This window comes from Gorilla gorilla, chromosome 21 (genome assembly GCF_029281585.2).
Source record: "Gorilla gorilla gorilla isolate KB3781 chromosome 21, NHGRI_mGorGor1-v2.1_pri, whole genome shotgun sequence".
NCBI classification, from domain to species: Eukaryota; Metazoa; Chordata; class Mammalia; order Primates; family Hominidae; genus Gorilla; species Gorilla gorilla.
Window position 1 is genome coordinate 36,429,770 of NC_073245.2, and position 21,180 is coordinate 36,450,949.

Genomic DNA, 21,180 nt, shown 5'->3' on the forward strand with positions numbered 1-21,180 from the left:
AAAATCTATGGCCCTTTTCTACTCTCCAACAGACATTTCAGGATGCCACAACCTTGCAGTTCCACTCTATCATTAATTTCCCCTAAATACACTTGGCAGAAGAATGAGAAACATCACATTTTTCATTTAATTGCTAAAGAACATCACATCCTTTAAGAATAGGTTCTTGAAATTTTAAAATGTAAAATTTAAAAACCCTAATGAAAAGAAACAAACATCCAAAAACTTTTCTTCAAAATCACAACTTTATATGCTACGTGTTCTTGTAAAATACCACACACACAAACTCACATGCATACCCACCCACCCAAAACACACACACACACACACACATATAGCCTCATACCTCACACATACATACATATATATATATAATCAATTCCAACATAGAAAAGCCAATTTCAGAAAGATGCCTTCAATTTTGATGCATTTACTCACACCTAATTCTATTTCAATTTAACTGGTGCAGAGGCATTACAATACCCTGTAACAAAAACCTGGCAGAAGATTACAACAAATTGCTTAAACGTCAAACCAAAGACTCACATAATTTCATCATAAAGTGAAATTCGCATCCAACTCTCAAAGAATTAGAACATCCTTGCACTTACCTTGGCCTTGTCCATTCCCCTGATGACCCCAAAAGACCACAGTCATCATCAACAGTCCCAGAGCCCACGTCCACATCCTTCTAGTGAGACGTTCATGTCTTCTGGCCATTGCGTCTTAAACTCTGCATATTCAGTGGGGTGGATGTGAAAGTACAATAAATTACATTCTTAGAGAAATATATTACGACTCAAATCCCATATCTAATATGCATTGTGCATTTCTGAATTATCCTGCTTACAAGGAGGTACATTTGAAAATCATGCTTCCCTTTAGGATTGTCATATTGATGATTAATACGAAAGCTCACTCATCTTTAATCTTTATTCTAAGCATTCATCTGAATTACATTTTTAATATCATTTTCCAAAACAGGCCATTTAACCTACGAATGTTAAAAAGTACTCCCAATATACATATTGGAGTTCGGTCAAGCAAAAAAATTGTGTATGGACACTACTTAAGTATAACTTGATATTTAGGCAAATTGATGAATTTAACATACATGTAATCTCTACATATATACAAAAGGACTTTTCAACACATTTATGTAAGTTTAGCATAAATATCCTTGAAAATATTCTCAAGTTTTAAGTGGTATTCTAATTATGTCAGTAATTAACTGAATAAAGAGACCCATCATGTGCAAAAACTAATCTTGTTTACTTAAAATTGAGAGTAAAATTAATTATAGAAGTTACAAAACACTTGTAATTTTGATTTCAGAGATATAACCCACAGGAACTTTCATATATACAAATATTATATATGACAATGTATATTTGAATGTTCATTTTGAAACTGCTTTTCATACTGACACATGAAAATACTTAAATGTCCACCAAAGCAAGGTTATTTATTCATACATTTTAATGATATACACTAGATCAAAAGAATAAACTTGAGTTGCATGTACTAATATGGATAAGTGTCAAAAATGAATAGTGAAGCAAAACTAGCAAATTGAATAATAAGTTCAAAACTATACCTTTCATATGTAAACATGTACAATAGTTAAAACTATACATTTTATGTTGCATAAATATATAATACAGTATAATAATGCATAAGAATGATAAACACCTTCAAGACCAAAGTTAGGAAATTACAAGACTACAATTTAAATGATTAACAGGTGAAATTTTAAATCAGAAGTTACTCCTAAATCCCAATTTTTCTACAGTCGAGAAAATACGGAGTTAAAAAAAGTAAACTTAATGATTTCCAGAATGAATGCTTTATTCAAAATGCTACATAATTACAATTCTAATAAACTTGCAAGGGAATCCAGTCACCCAGAAGTTTTCTTTCTCCCTTTCTCCTACATCACGAAAGGGGAAGATTTAATTAACAACTTTGCATTACTTAACTTCAGACTCATAGTATCAGAGCTAAAGAGAAATTTAAGAAACACCTAACTCAACCTCTCCATTTTAAATGACCAAATGAGTTGAGAAGGTTACAATGACATTTCTGAGTTCATATGTAAAAACAGAATTTTGATGACAATGACAGTTTAAGTACTAATAAACACTCCATGAAAAGTTACTGTAATCCAGGTTATTTTACTGTGCTAAATGCCTTACATTCTTTACCCAATTTAGTTTTCACAGAAATCCTATGAACAAAGCACTTTCAAAATTTACCACTTCACAGCTAAGAAAAACACGGCTTAGAGAAATGCTACAGGATCCCGTAGTCATGAGGTTAGTAGGTACTATTGTGGAGACTGAGGCAAAACAGGACGATTTCAATGCCTACGCTCTGAACAAGTAAACACTAAGCAGGAATTTAGTTCTAGATCTCCCAATTGTAGTCCAATAATCAGCCAAAAAATGATTCTGAGAAGAGGGGAAAAAAAGATGTCTTGTGTATGGAGCCTCAAGTATTTGATCCCAAATACATCTTCAAATTGAAAATCATTAGAGCATAAGGCAATAGAATTAATTAGTTTGTTTCTAAAATCATCAACCTTTCCCAAGTTGAACATACAAGTATATTTTATCATACATATACTATATGTATGTATAACGTGTGTTTATATAAGTATTCCTGTGGTTTATATATCTGGATTTGGAATCACAAGTGTTTTGTGATATATTTATTTATTTTTTTAAAGTCTCCCTCTGTTGATCTGGCTGGAGTGCAGTGGTGTGACATAGCTCACTGCAGACTCCAACTCCTAGGCTCAAGCGATACTTTTGCCTCGGCCTCTCAAGTAGCTAGGACTACAGGCACGCATCAACATACCCGGCTAATTTTTTTATAGAGATGGGGTCCCACTATGTTGCTTGACTGGTCTCAAACTCCTTAGGTCAAGGGATCCTCCCACCTAGACTTCCGAAAGCAATGAGATTACAGGTGTGAGCCACCTTGTGTTTTTTGATTTGTTCAACTAATTTTACTTATAAATTTAATTACACAAGATTAATTTTGTGTACATAATGAATCTCTTTTGAGGTTTAAATTACTGATATAATTAGAGTACCACTTAACATGAGTGTAATCTCAGCACTTTGGGAAGCCGAGGCGGGTGGATCACCTGAGGTCAGGCATGAGCCACCGTGCCCGGCCTATACACATTCTTTTAACTACTACTTGCAGATATTTGTTCCGTTATAATTATAGGGGAACCACTTTCACTTAGTATCAAAATATCCAGATCCACTCATCAAAGTGTAAATAATCCTTCCGTAAATTACTTTTGCAGATTTATTTTTATGTAATATTTCCTTAACTTCTTTTTACCTACAGCCAGTAGTCATTTTAAAAGGCAGAATTTTTACTCTTTCATATAGAACTGAGGCAGTATTTGAAAAAAATCTCAAAACACTCTTCAGGAAGGACTGGCATCTAAAACACCAGTTCCAATACATATTTTAGTAACATTTTAAAGGACAGATGGTTTTCAAAATGTTATTATAATTAAAAAAAATGTAACCTTCCTCTCTGAGTTGATGTGTATGGAAAACTAATACTTCATAAATGCCAAGTTACTATGATGTATTATGTAAATTCTGCCCCTGCAATTCTATAAATATAAAAATTATAACCTTCTAACTAACTTTGGTATTAGTCAACAGTTGTGCTGATGAAAAGTAAAATCAATTCATTTAAAAAAAATTTTCCATGAAAGAAAAAACAAGTAGCTTGTAAGAAGCATGGTAGATGAACCAAAAAATAAAGTAAGATTAACCATAAAGACATGCCATGGACTTCTCTAATCTTTTTTTGGAACACCCTTTTCATGCGTATGAGAATAAAAATTAAATATTAAATACCTACTTTATGTATGTACTTTTACTTGTACCTGTTGCTCTTTAAAGATTAAAATAACTCCTAAAGCCTGGATAGTTGAGCCCATTGTGCTCTTCTGCCCATAAAATAGACTGGATATGCAGTGAAAGAGAGGTAAAACTTAAGCTTTCAGATTGGTTATGACGATGGAAACACAATTCCATTCAATAGTGTTCATCTTGGTCTTTCAAATGTTTAAGGTCGCAAGCCAAAAGAGAACAGATTTTAAGAATGTCCGTGCATTACTTCTCGTCTTACCCAATAGCTACATTAGTTTAATTAGGCAAGCGTTTTGGAGTAAACAGCGCTGTGAAATGCGTCGTGGAGTCCAGAGGCTCCACAACCTATCTCCAGATAGTTGTTCTGTCTGATGGAGCCTAGAATAATACCACCACAGTTTAAGAGATGCATTACATCTACAGGTACCAACTAGGAAGGGTAGTCTTGAATTAAATGGCTTTAGAACACGTTATAAGAGCAAATTGAAGCTTCCAGATATTAGAACCACTTCAATCACAGAGCATCTCTGGGTTCTATCTGTGGCCAGCATCAGGTATCTGTCTGCCCTCCCCGAATGGTTCCTCTCATCATGTGGATCTTCTAGATGGTTTTATTCTTCCCCAGCCAGCCAACCTGACCAACAAGCCTGGGTATATTATGTATGTATAAAGTTGGTTCTTAAATAAAGTCCATTTCTATATCTAGGTAAGTAACGTCTTCAGACTGGCAATTTCATTGTTATCTAGAAAGAGTGACTCTAATTAGCTTCTAGTGTCAGTTTTTCTAGCAGCTTCTTTAAAAGAAAATCCTCTCTGGAACAAAGCTTCCTTGCAAGCATTGCTGTTGGCAATAGTCCTCTTTACTGAAATGCTTATCTGGTGAAACTTGGGCTGTGCCAGTGAGCCTGCAGGTTGACAGTCCTTTTGTCCAACTTCTCCATTATAAGCAACCTCTCTGATCACCCTTTTAAAACTAAAGATCAAAGAATCAAATGAGGTCAGGAAGTGACCAGAGCTCACAGGTCATCAATTCCTCTTCTTAGCATATTATAGCACACAGTTTAAGCCAGAAAAACACAGCAGAGCCCATTATAGCTCTCGAGTTCCAGTTATTAACATTGATTTTTTTCAATGGAAAACTTTCATTAGAAGCCCTCACATGACTCACATTCAGTAATAACTCAGATTAAGATATATACTGGAGCCTTTGTCCTTAGACTAGGTGCCACTGAGTCACCATTAAAAGGAGTCTTTTTGATCTTAGTAAATTCTCACAGGTAGGGCTTATCTCAGTCTAAACTGTTCCTTGGCCTTTAATAGTGATGTCCAAAGTCCTGTGTAATTCAAATTAACATTGTAATGTATATAAATTGTAAATGTAGATATAATACATGCATTTACTATTATTTATTTTATTTTATTTTTTAATAAGATAAAACTTAGAGGTTAAAATATGACTCTAGGCCATTGTGCTTTAGAATGAAGAGCACAGACATGGGTTGGAAATGTAAATTTTGACCCCATGTAATTTCTGTGACAAATTAATTAATGTCTTCAAGGTTCAGGCTCTATGTATGAGACAAATGAAAACAGCTCTAAGATTCCTGAAAACTCTAAAGTATTAAAATTCCACTCTGCCATTAGTTCAGATAAATCATTTGCCAATTTGCCCCACAAGAACCAGGCATCTTTAAATGGTAACAAAACATGTACTTCTCTCTCCCAAAGTGTAGTGCATAAACGTTCTGCTTCTGAATAACACAGGATGCCTGCTAAAATGTGCTGTCAGGGATATTAGTAAGGAAATGTTGTATCAAAACTTCTGCAGATGTGGCCTTGAAATACACATTGTAATAAATCCTCCAGGCCTCTCAAGTTAGGAATAACTGCTTTATAAAATTGTACTTACTTAAAATTATAGATAAACAGATTTCACAGTAACCCAGTTTTTCTGATCTGAATGAAATAAGGCTCTATATTCAGACTGACTTTTCAGTGAAAAACAACTTAAAATAGTGACAAAACATCTATGTCTAAGTTTAAATGAATGTAACTAAGAGACCTGAAAACTCAGGTTTAGTAGTCATCTTCCGATAGTTTGAGAGCCCACAGGAGCCATAGAGCCCTCAAGTCTCTCCAGAGAAGCAGGGTGATTTTTCGTCCTAAACACCATGAAATTCCTGAAGTGAGTAAAAGCATTCCTGCTTACACTGATATTCTCTCTAGTGAACTCAAAGTTAAGCCATCTCCAGCCAGACCAGATACCCTGGCCCATATCTCATTCATTAATATAGGTTGAGAAACCTTTGTTTCTTGGAAACTACATGAAGTGAATAGACTGTGGACTCCACTGGACCTAGTGGTCTATATTTAATCAATTCCCTTAACAAATACGTATCAGATGCTATCTTAGTTACGGAGCTGCTGTGGTGAGTAAGAAAGCCATAGTCCTGTACTCCTAGGGTTTTAATTCTGAAGACGAAGACAGGTACAGAAATCCAACTAAGCAAAGAGAGGAGATCATTACAAAATGTGTTCACATGCAAAGTCAAGCAAGGGACTGAATACACAACAAGGGTGTTGGGGGGAACATGAGACAGATATAATCTTAATTCAGATTATATAAGATTCATACATATAATTTTTATATATAGATATATGAATTTGGGCTGGGCGTGGTGGCTCATGCCTATAATCCCAGCACTTTGGGAGGCCAAGGCGGATGGATCACTTGAGTCCAGGAGTTTGAGACCAGTATGATCAACATGGCAAAAGCCCATCTCTACTAAAAATAAAAAAGTTAGCCAGGTGTAGTGGTGCGTGCTTGTAGTCCCAGCTACTCAGGAGGCTGAGGAAGGAGAACTGCTTGAACCCCGGAGGCAGAGGTTGCAGTGAGCCAAGATTGTGCCACTGCACTCCAGCCTGGGTGACAGAGTGAGACCCTGTCTCAAAAGAAAAAGAAAAAAAGAAATACTAATTTGGATTATACAGATTCTAACTACTTCTTTCAAGTGAGAATATTTAAGCTAAGACCTGAGAATAAAAAGAGTTAGCTTTTCATACAATACAGAAAGGTCTGTCTTTTAGGAAAAAACCCACAGTGTTCAAGGACCCTAATGTATGAGCAAGATCTTGGCATGTGGAAGAAATCTGTGAATTGGATGAAATGAAAAAACTGAAAAGTAGGAATCTGGATGAAGTACAAAAGGACTAATGTGAGATGTGGCTGAAAGAGAAGGGTATGTGAAACTGTACAGGTCTTCATTAGTAATGATGAGGAACATAGGTCTTAGTCCAAGTACACCAGAAAAGTGGGAGAGTTGGAAACTGAAAGACATGTTAAGAGATCACTTTGGTGTCTATGTAGCTAACAGAGTGTAGGAAATTAAGAATTAAAGTTGGTTGACTAAGGATGAGCCTAAGAAAATAGAGTAGGTAAGAAAATATGTGGATCTGGCTAGGCTGGGGACATTGGAAGTCAAAATAAGTGGAGGAAATTACAGATATATTTGGAACCAAAATATTTTTTAAATGAATGTTGAATTGGATATTGTCAGAATATTGAGGAAGGGCCAAAAATGACTTATAAGCATCTAGCATGGCTGGCAGTGCCACTTACTGACATGTAGGAAACCGGGACATGTTACCTCTGAATTATTCGAGTGCTATTGTCATGTAAATCATCAACTCCCAGAATAAAAGTCTGGGCCAAACTCTAAAAGTGGAAATTATTAGCTGTTTAGTAGTGTTTAGAGCTTAGAAAGAGTATGTGTGTAGAGAGAAAAGAAGAGCAATTAGGACAGAACCCTTAAAACATCAATATTTAAAATTTGGGAAGAGAAATAGAAACAAATCTATTAATGGTGGGAAAATGAAGCTCAGGGTAGCTGCAAGGGAATGCTAAAAATGAACTATGGCATTTGAGGAGGAAAATGTGGAAACTGAAAGCAAGAGAGTACAAATGAACTACGGCATTTGAGGAGCAAAACGTGGAAACTGAAAGCAAGACAGTACCGATGGATTGTGAGGGAGCAGCAGCAGCTGTGTCCTAAGGAGAGTCTCAGTAAAAATGAAGGATTGTAGAAATGAGGATATCCGAGCCAATGAGCTTGCAAGGAGTGATGTCCAGGAGGCAGAATATTTGCATCTAGATCCTGGTGGTACATACCCTTATAGAAAATGTTTCAGATTTGATGACAATAAAGTGGAGGAAAGGAAAAAAGTAATGGAAATAAAGATGTCAAAAAATGGGGAATAGAGGTTTGTAATGGTCGTTTCATGTAAATGTTGAGCCACTAAAATGATGGCTGAACTTGCCTGAAGATGATATTGAGCAAAAGATCTAAAGCCTTAAAGTGACCACTGGCAAGAAATCAAGAAGTAACCCAGGACTGATAAACTTTGTTAAAGGAAATGGAAACAACCTATCTGTGAGGCTTAATTCTTGATGGCCTGGCCAAGGTATAGCATCTGGATAAGAGTTCACTGACTCAAACTAAATTTTGTGAAGGTGAAGTACTTGTTAAAATGAAAGATCTATTTACAGAGAAATAAGTAGGCATAATGTCTGCACTATGGATAGGTGTATACCTGCTTTTTGCAAAAACAGTTTCTATCTGTGAAATGCTGGTTCGCACTGGACAGGGCTAACTTAAATAGAGGCCGGCCACAGTGGCTCATGCCTGTAATCCCAGGACTTTGGGAGGTCAAGGCAGGTGGATCACGAGGTCAGGAGATCGAGACCATGCTGTCTAACACAGTGAAACCCCGTCTCTACTAAAAATGCAAAAAATTAGCCGGGCGTGGTGGCGGGCGCGTGTAGTCCCAGCTACTTGGGAGGCTGAGGCAGGAGAATGATGTGAACCCGGGAGGCGGAGCTTGCAGTGAGCTGAGATTGGGTCACTGCACTCCAGCCTGAGAGACACAGCGAGACTTGTCTCAAAAATAAATAAATAAATAAATATATATATATAACCAAAGGATTATAAATCATGCTTCTATAAAGACATATGCACATGTATGTTTATTGTGGCACTATTCACAATAGCAAAGACTGGGAACCAACCCAAATGTCCATCAATAATAGAATGGATTAAGAAAATGTGGCACATATACACCGTGGAGTACTATGCAGCCATAAAAAAGGATGAGTTCATATCCTTTGTGGGGACATGTATGAAGCTGGAAACCATCATTCTCAGCAAACTATTGCAAGGACAAAAAAACCAAACACCGCATGTTCTCACTCATAGGTGGGAATTGAACAACGAGAACACATGGACACAGGAAGGGCAACATCACACACTGGGGCCTGTTGTGGGTTGGGGGGAGAGGGGAGGGTTAGCATTAGCAGATATACCTAATGTAAATGATGAGTTACTGGGTGCAGCACACCAACATGGCACATGTATACATATGTAACAAACCTGCACGTTGTGCGCATGTACCCTAGAACTTAAAGCATATTTTAAAAAAAGAGAAAACTATTAAAGAAAGACTATAATTCACAGGAACACACAGACACACATACACCTGTGTGTCTATATCTTCAGTTATCTCACTTTTTCTATACAGACTCCAAACAAGACAAACATGTTACATTTTATTTTAGGAGAAACTATCAGTAGAAAGAGGAGAATTTGTTAAATCAATATAGAATGTTCCTTGTTTAGCGTAATTCTAAGTGTTTCTCATTAGAGGTCTGAGTAATCAATCTGTATTATATGTGGCCATGCTGGCATTTGGGAAATTCCACAAGAAACTTTTTAAAGATGAATTTGGAAAAGGGAAAAGGATTTTAAAAGTGTCTTTTTTTGTTCTGCATTCTGTGTGGAACATATATTTTGTGCTACCTGCTCGTGTTAGCTTGTGATTTCCTGTGACTATGTGGAAGATATACTTTACGTGACTATGTGAGCAATAGTCTTAAAGTTAAGAAATCTAAAAATCGGTTGGCTTAGTTGCTAATTAGGTAAATTACCTTGTAATAGTTACTTAACCTCTCAAAGATTAATTATCTTAAGTGGTACATTGAAGGTTCCATTCATATTGATTTTAGTAGACTTATCCTGCTAAAAAGTAAATTTAACAACAGAAATTATTCTAGACCTCATTATTTCAGGACACCCCACCCCAGCGTTTATTCCTAACTTCAAGAAATGCAGAGACATTTAAAAATTGGATTTTCTTCCAATTCAACAGAATATAACTGAACTAAATAGATTTATGTATAATTCATTATTTCAACCTTTAACGCTATATCCAAGCAGTTTGTTTTCACCATAAAGTTATAGCTGTTTAGGCCAATAATTAAAGAGGACCTTGATAGAGAATGACAAGAGAGGATGATTGTCCTATTGTCTATCTTCCAGCTGCTTTTAATGCCCTGAAGTTTTATTCACACCCAAATATTAGAATACTATCTGAGAGCGCGTACTCAAATGATAAATCATGCTAATTTCTCAAGAAAAGTGTTACAGAATAATAAATGCCTTTCTGGTCAAAGCACTGATGCTCTGGAAATAATCTTTTTCCAAATGAGGTACAGGAATTGTTATGACTATTAAAAGTTGGTATATGATATCTGCCAAGTTCGACTCAGCTTCATTTAAAAATCTACTATATTACGGCCAAGTGTAATGACTCAAATTAGTGAACTTAAAAGTTGATTTAAAATGTTTGATGGAGACATTTCAAATATTGCTCTTTGATTTATCACTGTTATTTTTGCTGAATTCAATGTGATGCCAAGATTTATTCAGATTAATCAAATGCCATAAACTCTGATACCTAATGTTCCTCAACACCTTAAGAACTTTTAAACAGGTCAAATATGCTTTTATGTTGAAGATATGCTTTTAGTGAAAGTGTGCCTGAGCACATGAATTCCATTTAATATAGTTTAATATAGTTTTTTAGAAGACTAACAAAGAAAGAAGACTTAGGAAATTAGGATACATTTTTTAAACCTTCCAGAGGGAATTAAACTACTGAAAAATAATTTCAATTTGTGAATCTAATGGCATTAATCAGAAGATAAGAAAAAAGTAACCGTAAAACTTAATGGGGGTAATATTTGCTATAAGGATCAGGAAAAACAACTAATGGATATTAGGCTTAATACCTGGGTGATGAAATAAACTGTACAACCAACCCCATGGCACAAGCTTCCCTCCGTAACAAACCTGCATTTGTACCCCTGAACTTAAAAGTTAATAAATTTAAATAAATAATGTTGTGCTATTAATTTCAACCAGAGCCTTTCCAAGGTGCAGGGAACTTTTGAGAATTTTATTTCTTGCAAAAGGAAATTTGATTCCTTGCTTAGGGCCTTCCTAGCAAAACCTCTATTCTTTGGATGAACCTCATATTCCTACAAGATTTAAGGACCATCATATTTGTCAGATTTTTTTTTCTGTTTCACTGTGAGCCGTTTACAGAATATAAAGAAAAATCAAATCCGAAGGTGCACTACACATTTTTTAGCAAAAGGAACATTTTTGTTTACTTTTAAGAAAATATGACAAATTTAGTTTTCTGACCTATTACCAAGTTAGACATCTTGAGTGAATTGAATCTGTTGTAATCCTATCTGGTTTTAATCCTATGGCTCTGGAAAACTGTCATCTCCAATTTTTCAACTTTGCTTCTTTCCAGTACCTCATCTATATGACTACTGTAGTACTTTTCATCTGCTTCTACCTCTACACTATGGCTGCATTACTTTTAACATAATGTCCCACACATAAGTGGCTGGCAAATATATACCTAATATAAAGAGTAGAAATTGAATTATAATTGAGTATCCAGTTGCCTCATATTCTGGTCTTCAACTGAAATAACTCAAGCTATCTCAAAACTTCAACCCTCCCTGGAAGTATTGGACCAAATTATCCCAGATTATAGCACTCTCAGGCTAAAATTACTAATGCTTCTATAGTTTCAGAAAGAGTATCAGATTATTCAAGACAACCTTCCATGAACCATCCCAGCCTCATATAATCAGAGGACACTTAGATGACTTTAATAGTCTTCAAAAGACACCTTCCCCTTTTAGTAATTTATTTATTTATCTATTTATTTAATGGAGACAGGGTCTCATTCTGTCACCCAGACTGGAGCGCAGTGGCATAATCACGGTTCACCGCAGCCTCCACCTCCCGGGCTCAGATCCTTCCACCGCAGCCTCCTGAGTAGCTAGGACTACAGGCTCTAGCCACCAAGTCTGCCTAGTTTTTGTATTTTTTATAGAGATGGGGTTTCACCATGTTGCCCATGCTGATCTGAAACTCCTGGGCTCAAGCAATGCGTCTGCCCCAGCCTCCCAAAGTGCTGGGATTACATGAATGAGCCATTGTGCCCAGCCGGCCCCGCCCATTTTTTAACCTTCATACTGTTTATATAATCATCCTTCACAAAATAGAATACTTAATTTCTCGATGGTTCTCATTATTCTAATATGAAGAACCAACCACCTTAAGAAAATAAATTCCCGGCTGGGCGCGGTGGCTTACGCCTGTAATCCCAGCACTTTGAGAGGCCGAGGCGGGTGGATCATGAGGTCAGGAGATCGAGACCATCCTGGCTAACACGGTGAAACCCCGTCTCTACTAAAAATACAAAAAATTGGCCGGGCGTGGTGGCGGGCGCCTGTAGTCCCAGCTGATTGGGAGGCTGAGGCAGGAGAATGGCGTGAACCCCGGAGGCGGAGTTTGCAGTGAGCCGAGGTCACACCACTGCACTCCAGCCTGGGTGACAGAGCGAGACTCCAGTCTCAAAAAAAAAAAAAAAAAAAAGAAAGAAAAAAGAAAAAGAAAAAAGAAAAGAAAATAAATTCCCAATATTTCCTAGAATATCCAATTTAATTCTATACATCAAATAAAGAAAAATAAAAACCGTCTTACTGTGTTAGTTTCTTACTGCTGTTATAACAAATTAACACAAACTCAGAGGCTTAAAACAACACATTTTTTCTTTATACTTCTGTGGGTCAGAAGTCCAAAATGGGTCTTAGTGTGCTAAAATCAAGTTATCATCAAGTCTATATTTTGTCTGGAGATTCCAGGAAAGAATTCACCAGGTTTGAGGGGTCACATGTATCCCTGAGCTCTTGGCCTCTGCCTCCATCGACACAGCACATCACTTCAGCCTTGGCTCCAGTTTCCCCAAGCTCTTCTATTCACTCTGGTCTTTCGGTCTTCCTGTTTTTTAAGTGAAATATAAATTTTTAAATGTTGTAATACTTATTACGACCAAAAATTGGGGGAAAACATGAAAAACAGATCATTAAAGTGTGTTATGAAAACACAAAAGCACACACAACACACAGCTGGTATATACTACAGACCCAGTAAGAGTACCTAAAGCAGAAAGTAAAATGATAGCAAAAAATATAACCTGGCAAAGAAACAAGAGAAGAAACTAGGAATTGAAATTGTACTATCAGAGTTAAGAAATCTTAATATTGAAAGATATAGTTTATAATAAATATATAATATTTAGAAATCTTTATGTCCCAAATACATAAAATTTGGACAAATTCAAGAAATGCAAAGTGAAATAAGCATGACTGTACAGAGAGACTTGAAATCGCCTCTGACAAAGTAGAAAGTCCCATAAATAAAGTAGAAATGATCCTGTAAAAACATCAGTAAGAATGACCAAGTAGCTGTATAGTAAAATCTGTACTTCATAGGATCTGTATTTCCTAAGTATTCATAGCATAATTATGAAAATTACTGCTGTGTTAGGCCACAAAAATGTCAATAATTTTCTGAATAAGTAAGAACATTTGTAGAACATACAGGATTATGATGTATTCAGTAAGAGCACATTTCTGTGTGTGCCCACAAATTTACATAGAGAGGAGATGGCCACTCGGGCTCATGACCTGTTGTGTCTTTGTGGGTTACAGTTACTGTAACTTAGCTGATGACATAGGCTATGATACTTGACCAAGGCCAAATGGGAGCAAAGGAAAATAAAGTGTCTTAGGGAACCGATTGTAAGAACTGGAAAAGAACAAATTTGTTAATGAATTATCTGCCACAAAAGCTGGATGGAGAAGAAATGTTAGTTTGATATATGCAAAACAACTGACACCACAATCCCTTCTAGTCCAACCATCCTACTGGCAGGGTGTGTACTGGGGAAATTAATGCCAAGTGAATTCAAAGAATTTGACTAAATGAACAGTGGGAGTTCATCTGCAACATGGAGCCCTCTTAATTAAACGGAACACCAGAGGAAGGACATTTTCTCTCTTCTAGACACCACTGTGGCACAGCAGAAACTCTGGATAATAGTATGTAGAGTTACAAGACACAGTTATTGTTTGTGACTCAGGTTGGCCCATCTATTCTGCCTAAAATAGTTTTCAGAGGAGGTGACATCAAGACTTTTTTGTGGCAATTATAGCAAGTTCTGAAATTTTGAATGATAAACTTATGTGGAAAAAAATTTTTAAACTGTGCTTATTACTGGGAAAATTAAATCTTATTTTTTTAAATTATACAACATAGAAGAAAATCATTAGTAATCAATATTTTACATTTAATGAAAAGGCATCAGCAGAAACTAAAAAGTTAATTTTTACTGGAATTGAGAAGAAATGAAACCTAATACCTTAGTCATTAATCAAGAATAAATTGGGAGAGTCCAAAAGTATTACTCTGACTTTTTAGCTCAATCCCAGTGGCTTTGAATATTTACTTTCAATGAAGACAAGCCAGTTCATGGATATAAAAGGAGTTTATTAAACAAATGTCACTTAAATTTGTTCCTGGAATATATTATGTGAGCTTCTGGTGGCTGATTAATCCTTCTTATTGTGTTTTATTCATGCTAAAATTAAGATGAGTTTCATTTTATAGGGCACTAAAGATTGGTAGTTGGGGGAACTATAATGTGTAGCAGGTGGCAGGGAAAGCCAGTGAAGAATTAAGAAAGAGGCACTTAATGTTTAATGAAAACCAAAACTGTTGATAATTATAAAAGGACTCGGTCATATTTAAAAATGTATATTTCACTTAAAAACATCTCCTCAATTAATTTATTATGAAGTTTAAACTTTGGTTCCAGGTAAAATGATCCGCTCTCACCTGGGTACACTCAGCATAACCTCTATACTTGATGAGTAAAATGCTCCTATTAAATGTCATTCTCACTCTACAAACATCTTTTGAAATAATTCTTTATTTATATAACTCTCCACCCATCAACTCTTAAGAATGTCTTATTCATCTTTCTATCTACAGTGTCTAAATAAAAATATGTAAAGAATGAATGATCTAAGCTAATATTTTTATTTAGATTTCTCCCACCATAAATATGCAAAGACTGTATACGCAAACAGTAACTTAAAAGTCTACAGTTCAGAGTTGTACTTTGTAACTTAATGTATTGCCACATAGAACTCAATTTTTAATATGCTCATCAGTTTTGCCTCCTCACTGTTAGAATTCAGAATTTATTATTTTGTTAATAGCGAAGGGTGTCCTGGCTTTAACAACCTTGAAATTTTTGAACCATGTTGAGTGGTACCTGGAGCAGAAACAACTATTTACCAGCCATATATTATTTCAGTTTAGCAAGAGGTGGACACAAATTCAAATGTAAGAAATAGCATTCCTTGGTTTTATGAAAAGTGCAAAAATCAATCATTTCCTTACATATATGTGAAGCAAATATGACCCATTATCTTGAGAGAAACTAGAATATCCTGATTCCAGATACTTTAATCCAAAAATCCAGCTGTGAAGGAAATTCAAATTGCTGTTCAATTGTTTTAAAAGAGTTATGGTTCTATAGATATTGCAACTTCTTTGGGGAAAGTGTTTGTGTTCTCGTGTGGTAGTAGATACCATGAACTATGGGTGGTTCTCAAGCACTTGTAAAGTACGGTCATTAGTTAGAAATAAGGAATAAGGAGAAAGAGCACTGGAGAGAAGACATATAGCATTGATAGTCTTTCTCAGGTAGAGAGATTGTTAAGAAAATGAACCCCAGCATGGCAAAGTTCCACCAGGCCTGGATGCTTGATGTACTAGACGTGGTCTCATTAAATGAGTATGATTTCTCAGGTTTGTGGCCTTGCCAGTTGGGATATGGTTGTAGTGTGTAGAGTAAGATTTACCTTAAAGACAGATCATATTTTCTTCTTTAAATCATTTTAAGAAAAGACTGATCCCCAGAAAGGAGATGAGAATCAGGGAGGAAGGACTTTGACAAGCAGAAAAACAGGTTTTCAACTTTGTTTAGCCTCAAATGGTAGTGCCCCAAGAATTTCAAACCCTTTAATTAGTAAAGTTAATCTCAACCCTGCCAGATGAAGTAGTATTTTAATTCAGCATTGCAACTTCTTAGTAAGCATCCACTCACTTCATTTAATGAGTAAAATGGTCCTATTAAATACACTCTTACTGCTGCAATATGTACCTGGATTCTAAGCTTTGTTCTCAACTAAGTTCAAATGATTGCTTAGTATCTGGGTCCCCAATTAGACTGTAGATACTTTTCAAAGAAAACACTAAAACCAGAAATACTTTTTAAAAATAACCATAGCTACTTAATTAATGTGTTGATCTCTGTTAGTTTGTTTGATGGATTATATTTGCAAGCAGTACTTGTAATTAGCAAAAGGTCTTCAGAAGACTTCTGTTAACTGCATTTTTCTGTAACAGAATTGTGTCTTTTAAGAATTTTCCTCTGTAGTCCAAATGTTTTTTAATAATGTTTTGCCCATATCTTTATACAAAAATTTCCCCCTATGAAATATTATAAAGCTAAGGTAATCCATTATGAAATGAAATCAATATGAGATTGGGTCATGATAAATCTGAGATGAAGGGGCAGGTTTCTGTCAGTTAAGTGCTTAACCTTTCTAGCCTCCATGACTCCCTGAAGCTATTTTTCACTTAAAAGCATCATTAACCTAGTAATTAAGCAATGATAATATAAGATGTATTGAACTACTTGTAGAGGCTTACAAACTTTTGTCTTTACTTATCTGATTTTTAGTATTATAGAAACATCAACAAAAAAGTCTTCAACAAACACGTTAATATCATTTCTTTAAAGATGGCAATATTTTAATGATGATAATAATAAGAGACATTATTACAAACAGCATTTTAACTTCCAAAACATTAAAAATGTTTCCTGTGTCTTACCGTTTTTAATCTTATAGCACGTCTATGAGATTTGGAAGACACCTATTCTTGCTGTGCAGTAATTTCAAGTTCACTTAGAAGAAATGGCTCAATACTGCTGATTCATTAAACTATGTGATTACATAGTTAAATTACATAGTTTACGTTTTAATCTTATAGCACGTCTATGAGATTTGGAAGACACCTATTGTTTAAGTATCCACTAAAAAGAGTCAGACATCAGACTAATTAAAATATGAACTCAGCAACTGCCCCTTCTTTCAGATTATGTTATGCAAAAGTGCGTTTTCATTGAAATGAAGAGATGTTAATTTGAATCATGTTTGACAAGATCTAGAATATTGAGCTTGAGAAACATTAAAATAACCACTTAGGAAGACCATTTCTTTTTTTAATTTTTATAAACCTGACTAGAAAATCTCAATAACATTTTAAAAATAGACTTCAGACATGAGTAATTGCAACCTTGCCACTTAAAAGTAGAATGCTCTCAGGAAAGTTGCTTAACTTCTTTGAAGTTCAATTTTCCATGTGTAAGCAGATTAAAAATACCTGTCTCTTAGGTTGTGGTAAAGATTAAATGAAGTATATGTAAGATTCTAAATACACAGATTTAGTATATAAAACTACCTTGATAATTAGTTTTTTGTTTCCTGGTTATCTATTGATGTATATTAGCCACCTTAAAATTTGTGGCATAAAATAGCAAACATTTTAGGATGCTCATAGTTCTGAGGGTCAGGAGTGTAGATGGGGTACAGAGAGGAAGGTAATCTGCCCACAAACTCTGGGGCCTCAGCTGGGAAGACCTAAGTAGGTGAAATTGTCTAGAGTTGTCTTCATTAACTCGCCTGGACCCTAGGTTGGAATCCCTCAAAGGCTAGAACTATAAACAGGAACACCTATATGTATTCTCTCTGTGTGGTTTGGGCTTCCTGCAGCATGACTGTTGTGTCCCAGTAGCACACACTCAAAACAAACCTGTCCAGGAGCAAACATTCCAGGATAACCAGTTGGAAGCTGCATGGCCTTTTATGACTTAGCCTCTGATGACAGGCTGTGTCACTTTCTTCTCAGCCAGCTCAAGTCTGCTGAGATTTCCATGGGTAGGCAACATAGACCATTGATAAAAGGAAAAAAGTTCTAAAAAATTTGTGGAGGCTATTTTATAAAAACCACCACAGTTCCCATTCTCCACCATAAATTAAACATGCTGACTGTTGGCAGTACTTGCTGAACTAGGGAGTATTCTGCAACTATGTGAGGACATCTTCGTTGTAAGAAGTTGGATCAAGACATCCTAGTTAATGTGGTTCCTGATTTTGAGCTAGTTAGGAGTGATTTCAAGCTGCTTTAAAAGTGAAGTCGTTTGCTCTTTAGATGGAGATGTTTTGCATTTTATTTTCAGTGTGTTTTTTTCATTGGAATTTTAGGTAGTAAAAATTAATTTTGTTTATATTACGTGACTGTACATGGGGTCTTTCTTAGCATCCACAACATGTACTTCTATAAATAATTTGTAAGAAACTAAGTACTGCTCTGTGAATGTCACTATCAATTTCTTTAATGTTCACCATGTTAGAATGACAAATATTGTGCTAAAATATAAAAATACATTTTCAAATCTTAACAATTCAGCTAGCACAATAAAATTATGCATTCCATGTAACACATGTCAACTTTTTTTTTATTTCTTAGGAAAAAAATATGAAACTTTCATATTTAAAAATATTTACCTAAAGTATCATTGAATAAAATCCTTGCTATACATTTTTAAGTATAATTTGAAAATTACTTATATCAATTTCATCATCTTTTAATTACTTTATGCTTGTATCACGGTGAAGTAGTTGACTTCCTTCTGAAAGGCACATTTGGTGTGATTGGCTAGTTCTGTCCTATACTCCAGTGATAGGAAAAGGCTCGAATGATGAGCATATGGGTGCAAGTGTCACCAACTGCTGAAGAGAACTTCTGGATGTCTTAGACTTTTCTACTTGGAATGTAAAGCTGCTACTACATGATACAAAGTAGTAGCTAAATAATCCCTTTCTTCTCATTATTTTACTCTTGCTCCTTTTCTCTGTCTCCCTTTATCTCTTTTGTCCTGTTTGGATTTGTTTTGATTCTATCTGAAATAGTGGTAAACAGCTGTCATCTTTTTCAAGGACTGTCACTTTCTGTCAATTTGGTAATGTAAGAAAGTATGAGACTGATAAAATTTTTTAACCTGACATGACTAATCATGGCTTTCCTCTGATCATTAGCTTCTAAAAGCAACAGGACTTCTTGTTTGGATTAATTAGAATGTCATATTAGTATGCTGAAATGCCCAGAAGCAAATCACTTTGATGTTGACCATTGTTGTTGAAGGTGAGTGGGGACAGCAGTGGAGAGTGGTGAGGGGTGCCTAGACCTCAATGCTTTACTAAAGATATTAAAGCCAGAAAATAAGTTTCCTAAATTATTCATTTGTTCTGACTCAACCTGCTGTTTGAAAATGGCATTTGATCTGATACTTTATTCCCTAGGTTTTCTCAGACAAAGGACACAGGAATTGCTCCTGTTCAGCCTGTTTCTTCTCTTTTGTTCACAATTCTGAGTTGCTTATTTGAAAAGTGTGGGTTACAGCTTATATGAGAATTAAGATTATACTTTTTTCTAAAGGCTAGCATCCTACAAAAAAACCATTTTAAAATATACATTAAATTTCTCCTTAGAATTTGACTATAGCAACACAGTTTATGTCACAGTGCTATGTGATCATGAAGTTTACCAATAGCAATATTCAGTAGGTGCCACTTTGCTAGAGGATATACCTTTTCCTTTGGGGATATACCCAGTATGGGGGTAGCTGGATGAAATTAAAAGATATATTTTAAATAATATGTGTTAGTGTGTGTATTATATTTTAAATCTAGAAAGTTAGATGTATTGTCTCATCTTAAAATCTGCCAAAAGAGCCAAGCTTTAATATGAGAAAAAATATAACACATCACATTCTATATTGCTTACTATATCCTGGCACTGGTCAAAACGTTTTACATATTTATCAACTTATTTAACAGAACAAGGATCATAATCTTTCAACAATAGCTAAATAATTTTAACAACCAAGCAGCTGATATAGAAATAACTGTTTATAGATGGATCTACTGAGTTTACTCACAGAAGTAAATGTTTGCCAGCTATTGGTTTGGTGAAAGTATAGCTGTGATATGACACTTGTGAGAAGGAATGTACGTGCATTTGGAAATGAATGTAAGGATACTGAAGCATCATTGAGTTTTTCACTGGCATTATAAATTTTTTCAAGTATCTGATCATAATACTATGCATGCTTCTTTTTTTTATTATACTTTAAGTTTTAGGGTACGTGTGCACAATGTGCAGGTTAGTTACATATGTATACATGTGCCATGCTGGTGCGCTGCACCCACTAACTCATCATCTAGCATTAGGTATATCTCCCGATGCTATCCCTCCCCCTCCCCCCTCCCACCACCGCACAACAGTCTCCAGAGTGTGATATTCCCCTTCCTGTGTCCATGTGATCTCATTGTTCAATTCCCACCTATGAGTGAGTATATGCGGTGTTTTGTTTTTTGTTCTTGCAATAGTTTACTGAGAATGATGATTTCCAATTTCATCCATGTCCCTACAAAGGACATGAACTCATCATTTTTTATGGCTGCATAGTATTCCATGGTGTATATGTGCCACATTTTCTTAATCCAGTCTATCATTGTTGGACATTTGGGTTGGTTCCAAGTCTTTGCTATTGTGAATAATGTCGCAATAAACATACGTGTGCATGTGTCTTTATGGCAGCATGATTTATAGTCCTTTGGGTATATACCCAGTAATGGGATGGCTGGGTCAAATGGTATTTCCAGTTCTAGATCCCTGAGGAATCGCCACACTGACTTCCACAATGGTTGAACTAGTTTACAGTCCCACCAACAGTGTAAAAGTGTTCCTATTTCTCCACATCCTCTCCAGCACCTGTTGTTTCCTGACTTTTTAATGATTGCCATTCTAACTGGTGTGAGATGGTATCTCATTGTGGCTTTGATTTGCATTTCTCTGATGGTCAGTGATGATGA

The 21,180-nt window shown here is 35.6% G+C and overlaps 1 long non-coding RNA gene across 1 annotated transcript in view; it reads right to left on the reverse strand.

The window, feature by feature from the left end:
- LOC115933008 (uncharacterized) overlaps positions 1-730 on the reverse strand; it is a 35,060-nt gene extending 34,330 nt beyond the window's left edge. Inside the window, exon 1 of the long non-coding RNA XR_010132223.1 lies at positions 612-730. This is a non-coding gene — a long non-coding RNA (uncharacterized lncRNA). The remainder of the gene's footprint in view (positions 1-611) is intronic.
- Between the last annotated feature and the right edge of the window lie 20,450 nt (positions 731-21,180).